This window comes from Anguilla rostrata, chromosome 6 (genome assembly GCF_018555375.3).
Source record: "Anguilla rostrata isolate EN2019 chromosome 6, ASM1855537v3, whole genome shotgun sequence".
Classification (NCBI taxonomy): domain Eukaryota; kingdom Metazoa; phylum Chordata; class Actinopteri; order Anguilliformes; family Anguillidae; genus Anguilla; species Anguilla rostrata.
Genome location: NC_057938.1, coordinates 22,927,378 through 22,937,453, shown reverse-complemented (window position 1 = coordinate 22,937,453; position 10,076 = coordinate 22,927,378). Strand labels below are relative to the sequence as shown.

Genomic DNA, 10,076 nt, shown 5'->3' with positions numbered 1-10,076 from the left:
GCCCACTGAAAAAAAATATATATATAAGGGCACAAATCACCTAAGCTCTAGATACATTCCATATTAGGCATGACTATATACTTGTGGAATGCTATCATTACCTTTGCTTAGAAAGAAACCTTTTTTCATTACTTCACATCTTTAAGATGTGGCTCCTTTGATACTGAGACATTGCACAAATGACTAGATATAATTCAAAATGTAATATTTTTAAAAGCAATATTTCAGTTGGGTTCAATTAATTTATCTGGTTAATTAAAAGCAAGCCAACAGTATTAAGGTATGAATCATGAGTAAAAAGCTAAGCAATTGAATACAAAAAAAAAATCTAAATTTCGTGGCCGTTAATTTTAAAGATCCATAGCCTCCTGAGACCTCAAACTTTTTTTATACAGGGAAATCACATTGAGACCTGGCAGAAAAAAATTTGCAGTGTAAATATTTTTGAAAACATTATTTTGTTTTTCATAGTATGTCTCTTGTAAGTTTCAGTATATTAGAATATATGGTTCTTGGGATTAAGATCAGGGACTCGTGTCCTCTGCAAAGGACAAACACTAATTGCTGTTTTTTAGGAGGCTAAATCACTTTCTTTTGGAGAATAAAAATTCTGATTACTAAAATGTTGATTGTGCCCTGTTCAGGTTCTCTGTCAAAACATTTAGAAGATAACATTTGTGTCAGAGCACTGATGTTGCATGTTGCAAATTCCTCAGATACTTTGTTGATACAAATACATGGAAGTTACTACGTGGTATGGGCCCTGCCCCACCTACAATACATGAAACAAACATTTTTCTAGGCAATCTCTTTTTCTTCTTATTCATTAATTTTATCTAAGTTTCTGAATTTTTGTATTCCTAGTGCTCTCATTTTTTTCAACTTGGACAAATGAAGGTTAAATAAATTCAATTCAACCCTTTTTATATTGAAGGGGCACAAGACTTATTTCAAGTTATTTCAGCATTCAGGCTGCAGGGTCCTGTACAGAGCTCCATTACTGGAAATGGCCTCATCAGACTCTTTGGTGGTTCGTCAAAACAGTGCAGTATTTGTAGTCTCTTGGATAGTGTTCTTCTATTGCAGGAAATGGGCCTTTCTTACACCTGTAGGGCAGTACAGGGATCACTGCCAAATGTATAAAGATGTAAATCTAACATGTTTCTGGCATTTTCTTATTCCTGGAATTACAAGCATTCATTGTAACCCCAGTATTGAAGTGTCCAATTCTTTTTTACCATTTCAGTGCATTATAAATTACATTCCATGCAATACTGTACTTTAGCGATTGCATGAACTGCCAGAGATGTGAAAAAAAAAAAAAATTTAATGTATTTTTGTACTTATTGAAGCAGCATTGAATGGCAGTGAAAAAAACATGGTTTTAAAAACGTGATTAAAAAAAAAAACTTAGTTGGGAAACTCAAGTTCTTATTTGGGCTTTCCACTGCTGTAGGCCATTGAATTTGCATTACTTCATTGAAACAAGATAATTGTTGCAATCAGCAACTATTCAACTCACCGGTAAGTGGAAAATGCTCCAAACTTTAAAAATTTTTACTTCCGATCCCTTTTTGTGATTGTGTATTACTCAGCTACATTTAAATATTATGCACTGTATATTTGACAGATACATTGACATTATCGATGCCAGAACCTTCTCTGTCTCTACAGTAAAATGTCCAGTGTTATTTCAACTCCAACACAGTACATGAGTCAAATTGCAACCATATGCACTTTGTAAGAGTTGATTTAACACGGAACATTTCACTGTGTAGAGCTGAATCAATCAAGCATTTATGGGGCATTTTGGAGCAGTGCCTGAGACCCTTTTCCGCTTCCATTAACTAAGCTCGAGTCGATTGTCTTGTGGAAGTAGAAAAGTGATGCATTCCTCTGTCAGAATTCCAGATCACAGTAGCCTCTATTACATGACACATACTGGTTGGACTGACCCCTTATGGTGACTCAACACTATTCAGTGACAATGCTTGCTCCCCATTAAGTATTTTCATTTTTTCATGACCTGTACGCAGCACACTTTTACAATTTTAATCACAAACCGTCGAAGAACTTAGCTACTGTTTGAATAAAAAATATTTCTGAACATATTATATTGTCATAACTGTCATAGCTCAACTGCATACAAGGTATCCTTAGTGAAAATAGAGGCACTCTTTATTATAGTCTTTGTTTGATGGTATGGCACAGTGACTGCCTTAAATTTTTCAGTGATGTACTAACTCATCATCACACAAAAAGGTATTTAAACATATTTTCAGAATAGTGAATCAATGCAGAGTGAAAACACACCAGCTATTTCCATTGTTACAGTGGCTTACATATTGCGTAAAATTTTCTAACATACAGTTTAGTACAAAACATATCATTCAAATTACTATAACACATGATCACTTTCAAAATGGACCTTATCCTCAAATAAAAATACAGAAAAAACATCATGCCAATGGCAAGGATTACAATGAAAGACTGTAAAACAGAAATGGAAGCAGTATGTCGTATCTCCAGTAGGTAAATTCACAAACTTAATAGCTAAACAAAAGTAATTTTCCTCTGTAGAGCTATATGTGATATGAAGGTATGTATCTGTGTCTGTAAGTGTGTGCTGGTCATATGAAGGTATGTACCTGTGTCTGTAAGTGTGTGCTGGTCATATGAAGGTATGTATCTGTGTCTGTAAGTGTGTGCTGGTCATATGAAGGTATGTATCTGTGTCTGTAAGTATGTGCTGTCATATGAAGGTATGTATCTGTGTCTGTAAGTGGTGCTGGTCATGTAAAGGTATGTATCTGTGTCTGTTATGTGTGCGTCATATGAAGGTATGTATCTGGTCTTTTAGTGTTGCTGTCATATGAGGTATGTAGTGGTCTGTAGGTTCTGGTCACATGAAGGTATGTATGTGTGTCTGTAATGTGTGCTGATCATATGAAGGTATGTATCTGTGTCTGTAAGTGTGCTGGTCATATGAAGGTATGTACCTGTGTCTGTTAGTGTGTACTGGTCATATGAAGGTATGTATCTGTGTCTGTAAGTGTGCTGGTCATATGAAGGTATGTATGTGTGTCTGTAAGTGTGTGCTGGCCATATGAAGGTATGTATATGTGTCTGTAAGTGTGTGCTGGTTGTCCTGTGTTCATTCCAGGGCCTTGGCTGCTAGCCTCCATCTCTGCATGCAGCCACTTCTGCAGAGTCAGTCCGCACTATTGCTACTCTAGCAGAACAAACTGAGCAGTCAGCTTCCACCTGCAGAGAGAGGAAGGAGACAGCCAGAGAGAGATAGAGAGTGGGACACTGAAAGAGAATAAAACTGAGAAATCAGAAGCAGAGAGCATTTACAGAGCCAAAATATATCACTCTGCCCATGTGAGAATACAACATAACAATACAAGTACTAAGTACAACTATGAGTGCATGTGCACAACATGCATGCTGCATTTGCAGTAAATCATGCAACACCTTCAGCTGAGTATCACACAGCCGTTGAGCACTAGTGTAAGAGCATATGCAACGAGTGCACGCTGTATAGCTCCCGGCTCGTGTCTGAGCCCAAGTGCGGCGCTCACCAGTGCGAGACACCGATCTTAGTCTGAGCCCCGTACAGTAGACCCTGGGAAGTGCGCCGCCTCAGCTCTCTAACCCAGAGCAGCAAACACTGCAGCAGCTCTTCCTTCACCTCACGCATGTTCACTCTCAGAGGGCCAGTACAGTGGAACAGCACGGTGAGGACCGGAGTGGGAGCTTGACAAGACGTACAGCAGAGTAAAGAGGAAGGCAGTTATTATTATCTATGGGAAGTAGCTGTAAAAGAAAGTGGCAGTTGCTGTTGAGACTGAGTGCATAGTGAGGTACAGAGCAGTTGTTTTTTTTGTGTTAAAGCCGTTTGTACTCTTCTGGGCCAGGGCGGGTAATAGCGTCCTCTGGCCCTGCAGGTTGGTCTGTGAGAGAGCGTACAGCTGCAGCCGCAGCAGCCTACGCAGGAAATGCAGCTCCAACTGCTGGGACGCTGCCTGCGCAGTCAGCTGCACTGGTGCCTGAGAGGAGCACAGGGTCAGAAATGAGGACAGGCACATCGGAGATGAGGTGGGGAAGAGCAACACAGTGTGTGTGTGTGTTTATGGGTGAGTGTCTGTATGTTCATTTATTTCTGCGTGCGAGAAGATGCTCATTTACCCTGTACATGGCAAACTCAGACACGTCTTGTGTGCGCGAGCGTGTGTGTGTCTGTGTGTGTGTGTTTGTTTGTGTGCTCACACACTCTGTACATGGGAAAGGCCAAGCTCTCACACAGGTTGTGGAAGGAGTGCAGGAGGTAGATGGACAGCCATTCAGCAGGGACTCGCTGGACACTGAGGCAAACACACAGAAAGCAGGTCTCAGTCCGGCATAAGGTCACTAAGAATACATCTTCACAAACAAAAAAAAACAAGCAAAAAAAATACAGTCAACTTCTTCCTCTTGACTGCTTGTTAGGGAACAGAAGAACAACCCACAGAGGGCTACGATTAAGAGAAACACACTAAGAAGGAACTATTAACAGGATGCATTCACTCTCAATTTGCCCCCCTATTTCCTGCGTCCCATTTGATAACTCTGCGATTGAGGGCAGCCAGTGACATGGAGCCCATCAGTCTGACCTCCTGGGACACGGTGTTGCGCAGTGCCGATGTCACTTCCACCGCCGCCCCGCACCAAGGCCCCGGTCTCCCCTCCGCAGACTGCCTCATCTGGCTTAGAGTCCAGTCGAGGATGTACAGGAGTCAGAGGGACAAAAAAAAGGAGGGAGCATAAACTTCTGAATGATTTTGCAAATTTAAGTGCACAAGGGCCCAGTCAATGGGTGGCAGTGTACGCATACTATCTGGCATTCACACCAGCCACTATCAGTGTAAGTTCGCCTGACTGACTGACAAAGCATGTTGGGGCAGAATATTGCAGAGAAATAAAAAACAAACTGAGACAAATTAACAGCTACCATCACTGAAAATACATTAATTTAGCCAAATAAACCTCAAAAATGGAAACAAAACCGTGAGAGCACAACGCAATTCTATTAGGAGAAGCATGTCACATACGGTAACATATCCTCCTATTCTGAGCAGGCAATTCATTTCTGTCCCCTGTAGGCGACATGATTCTCTGGTCTTAATCTCAAGAACAATATACAGTATTCTCATAGGCTGAAACCTACACAAGAAGGGACATTCAATAAAAAATAAACAAGCAGAGTGTCAGACGTCCATGTGGCATCCATTTTATACGGCTCTGTGTGTGGGATATGTTGTTGTGAACATCGGAATGTTCATATGTCGGAAGCTCACTCTTGGCATTCGCGATAATTAGCCTTAATTAGCCCACGGATTTGCTCCTGCTTGGTAGCTTGCACAAAAACACAGAATAAAATTTTAAAATAAATTTTAAAATCGGCATTATGCCATATGGGGGAGTGTGAACTGTGGGAAACTGCAGAGTAGATGTAGACACAGTGAGTCCATTGTTACATGAGAAATGAAATCAAATGGACCTTTCTGTGCGTTTTTGAGCGCATGAGCGTGGGCCCCTTCCGTCTCCAGCGTGGGCAGCCGTTTGCATCGGTGAGGTCATGCTGCACAGGTGCGGCGTCGGGATACGGTTCACGGGCAGCTGGTGCACGCCGACTTCAGGCGCGGGATGGACCCGGGGGCGACGCTGTTCCTGCACACGCAGCGATGCTGCGCGCTGTCTGTCAGAGCGTTATATGAGAGAAAGAGAGAGAGAAAGAATGAGAGACAGAGAGAGACAGAGAAAAACAGAGAGAGAGATGACACTGTAGAGTAGACAGACATCTGTTTAAAATCGGGTGTGGTGACTTTGGTTTTTTTCAACAACAATTCAGACCAGGAAGACAGCTGTGGAGAGGACTGAAACAAATAATCACATTTAACGGAATGAGTGATACAACTGTGCCTTTTAATGGAGCGTAATCTTATCCTATTCTAAAAGAGTATTCTCTCATGACTGAACATGAAAGCTTCCTGTCTCAATAAGCCTCAAGTGTCGTCTTAATTCACTGGCCATTCACATCCTCTCGATTGTACACTAAGCTTAGAAAATCACAACAGGGACACAGGTTTGACAGGGTGTCAAACTCCAGGTCTGGAGAGCCACAGTGTTCACTGGTATTTGCGGTTGCCTTTCAGCCAGCGGCCATTGAAGGCCTGAAGAACAAGGTGCATGACTCTTCAGCCAATCAAAGACTGAATCACTGGAGCTGAAAAATAGCGAAAGCCAGCAGACACTGCAGCCCGGTGGCCTGAAGGGACACATTATAGAGCCTGAATGTCCTTGACTTCACCATAATCAACAAATGTCTGCTTATTTAACTGAATGGAAAGTTCCTCGGGGATGACATTGGCTGCAGTTGCCTTGTACCCCTTTCTCCCTTTCTCTGTGCCATGTCATGAAGTACATATACCTCGCAAGGGGCAGTTCCAGATACACTTCCTTCCGGTTGGCCTTCAGCTGGTCCTGGTGCTGTCAAACCCAGGCCAGCTGCACCAGAGCCTGCTCCACCTCCTCCCAGCCCCTCTGCAGGGAGATTAAGGGCGGAAACGTGCTCACTCAAGCACGCAACCAAAGCAGGCTCCAGGACGCAGCTGCAACACGTGTGCGTTAGCCTTGTACACAAGTGAATGCAGGCCGGTCATGTGTTGGAGTACACACAGCTAACACAAACTTGCTCCAGCACACAGCTAACCACATTTACTTATCCACACAGTTAAAACACACTCCTTTAAGTGCAAAGATAAAACACACTATCTCTAGCACAGAGCAGAAACACACTTATACCAGTAGCTAAACCATACTAACTCCAACACTTTTTCTGGAGTGAGAGTGTCCATGCACACAAGTCAGTGTGGCTGGCCATGTGCTGGAGTGAGTGTATTTTTCACTAACACACACTCACTAAAATACACAGCTAACACAATCTCACTGCAGTGTACAGCTAACCACATTTACACAACTAAAACACACTCATTTGCATAAACTGATAAATATACTAACTCCAGCAGAGAGCAATAACACTCATTTGAGTACATACCTAAAGCATGCTAACTGTAGCAGAGCTAAAACACTCATTCTAATGCATAGCAAAACAAACTGTTTATATATACCAGTACCTGTAAAAGAGACTTGACTGAAGGAAGTTCCTCCTCTTCTTTCAAGATGTCCTACAGGTATTTATTCTCATAATGATATATGATTCATTGTACATTGAGAAAAACAGTAAACCAACACCAGGGAGTTAAAAAAAATAGTGCTAATATCGTAAAATGAGTTATTCTGACACATTTCTCTGGATATACCAATGTAGACATAGATAAGTCCTTATCACAGAGCAGGATGGAAAGGCCCTTGCTGAATTAAAGAATGAACAGTTCTTCTGTTTTAACCTTTTATGGCTAGGGGAATAGCCAATGCAAGAGGGTGTGTAACAATGCATACATTTACATGTGCCATTTAAATTCTATCAGCCTTCTTCTGTTCAGTTAGGTGTGAAGCAAAGCACCAAAAATTTGTCAGGTTCCATTAGTCAAACCTTTTTTCAGCGAAAATGGGACTTGTCACGCCAAGGACTTTAAAACCCATGTTCGTAGGCACTGCATAAGTTCTGCTTTGTTGCACATTCATAATGTGCATCAAATGTTATACAAATACAAATGTTATTATGATGGCATACTCCATTAACTACCTGTGAGAAGTCTGGATACTCCCAATAAAGCAGAGGGAAATGGGCGTCCTGAAGTCAATAAAGGGACGCATGCTAAGTATACAGGGCGAACCACAAAAGAGCAGCTACCTCTTGCTCCACATCCAGCATGGGAATCTTTTCCTGCAATGAGCTCTGCAGCCAGGAGGCCTGGTGCTGCAGCGCAGACACAATATGGCTAGGAGGGTGTGAGCCAATCAGCTCCTGAAGGGAGAGAGATAAAAAGGGTGGAGGGGCATTCAAGAAAAGAGAGACAGCGTAGCACTACCTCCAACACATTACTAGTAGTGCATACCATTGTATTAGTTACAGTACAATGGCATTCTCTACCACTTAACATTATGCCAGGTTTTTTTTAAACGGTCATAAAAACAATTTATAATTACTTTTGCTGTTTTTAAATGCGCATATACTATGGTGCAACAAGTCTCTAGGCAAACATCACAAATAAAAAATCCATTATCATTTAGAAGCCTGCTGAAATAAGGAATCATGATCCGATCCTCAGATAGGGGATTGGTGATCTCCTGCTCAGATAAGGGACTAGTAGTTTGTTTGTTTGGCTAGCTAGCTCGCAATAGCCCAATATAGTTTTTCTGACTGTTAGCAATGGAAAATGAAACAGGTAGGCAGAAAGTTTTGACAGAGCTTCCCCCACAGCACCAGCAATGTGTGGTGTGGCAAGAGCTAGCACTAGTGTTGCTAGGACAGACACTATCAAATAACGTAGTTGCATATGACACTACCATAAAATGTATATAATGGCTAATCATTTAGAACATGGGCGTAAGAATACAGTCCTGGGGGGGCCACAGGGTACGTTTCAGCACCAGTGATTAAGTCGTTAAAAAATCAAAATACTTTGTACTCAAGGCTTTAATTAGCTGCTGAACCACAGAAACCCTGAACATAAGCTACTTGCTGTATACCCTCCACCAGTTATCCTACTTCTACAGCACTGAGCCAGTGCTGAAACACAAATGGATAAGCTTGGGATAAAGAGAAAAACAAAAACTGGTAACTGACAGAATGTGTTCAAGATTATAATAAGTATTATTGTGTAGTATATCATCCAGTAATATTAGCAGACTCTGCTAAGAGTGTTATTATATAAGGATGGAGATTAGGGCAGTGGGTCAGAGTTTAAGCTGCTGCATTGTACTCAATGTTCGCCAGTGGTGCTCACAGCCGTCAGCTCACTCTGCTGCAGAGAGTGGATGAAAAGCTGCCTCTCCTCACACAGCTCTCTCACATCATGCTGAGAAGAGAAGGATGGAGGGACAGAGGAACACAGAGAAAAGGTAATGGAAAGATTCTTACCACTGGATCATTTACCCTCAGTTGAAGCAATGGGAATTTATTTTTTATTTTTTGTTTGCTTTACAAAAATAAATGTAAAGACTTACAACAATTTGTGCACTGAGGTGGCAGGTGTGTTTGTCCAGGGGTAGGGTACTATTTACTGTACTAGGACTAGTGGCGCAGGACCAAAGAAGCCCAGAGAGTTGCCTCCATCACTGGGCTCACTGCAGAACACCAACGGCACTTCTGCTTTCCAGCCAAAAAAGACTGAGGCATGTAGAAGGCTAAACACTCAAGCCCATGCAGGCAGAAGAGAGGTGTGGGTAAGGGGGAGAGAGCAGAACAGGGAGGGGCCCCAACCTGCTGAGCTGGTCCAGGGCCGGGCAGCGGCCAGCACTCCCATAACTGTGCAAGGACAGAGAAAGCCTCACCTCATCCTCACCCCTGATCCAGCTCTGCTTTCAGCTCCTCAATCTCCCTCTGAATCTCCTACTGCCTGGCTGACTCAGTCTGCCCCTGTGCACACTCAACCCGCAGAAAGAATAGAAGATACCACACCTAGCACCACAGCCACACAAACAGAACCACCTAGTACCACTCCCACAAAAACAGAACCACCTAGTACCACTTCCACACAAATACCATCTAGTACAAATACCAATAATCGGTTTAATTATGAGCTGACTTTTAAGGTATATTTATAGATCATTGTGCGATGGAATTAGACATAATTGCATTGAAATTCCAAAATTTGCAGTAATGGTTTGTGATCGCTTTGCAATGGAATGAATGGGACATGGTTATGTATTTGGCTATTCTATGAAAATACCCGAAATAAGAAATAATCCTTATGCAATTAAGTGGATTCCACTAAATCTTTAACCTACACTGCTTTCGCCTGTATGTGCAGACTGAACGAGGAAACAGAATTCTAAGAAACCTTTTATGTTGTTACACGGTAAAAGTAACACCAGTGACAAAAAGAATGGGACAAGCATTCTTTGAG

At 42.1% G+C, this 10,076-nt stretch overlaps 1 long non-coding RNA gene across 3 annotated transcripts; it reads right to left on the bottom strand.

Moving 5' to 3' along the window:
• Positions 1 to 2,970: 2,970 nt before the first annotated feature.
• Positions 2,971 to 5,744, bottom strand: LOC135256852 (uncharacterized). Of its 3 annotated transcripts, XR_010330536.1 has the most exons (5): positions 5,543 to 5,744; positions 4,656 to 4,745; positions 4,277 to 4,367; positions 3,585 to 4,052; positions 2,971 to 3,264 (listed from the first exon to the last, which is right to left on the bottom strand). It is a non-coding gene; the product is annotated as an uncharacterized LOC135256852 (long non-coding RNA). The 3 variants fall into 3 exon arrangements; XR_010330534.1 differs by having other exon boundaries at positions 2,971 to 4,052; XR_010330535.1 differs by lacking the exon at positions 3,585 to 4,052.
• Between the last annotated feature and the right edge of the window lie 4,332 nt (positions 5,745 to 10,076).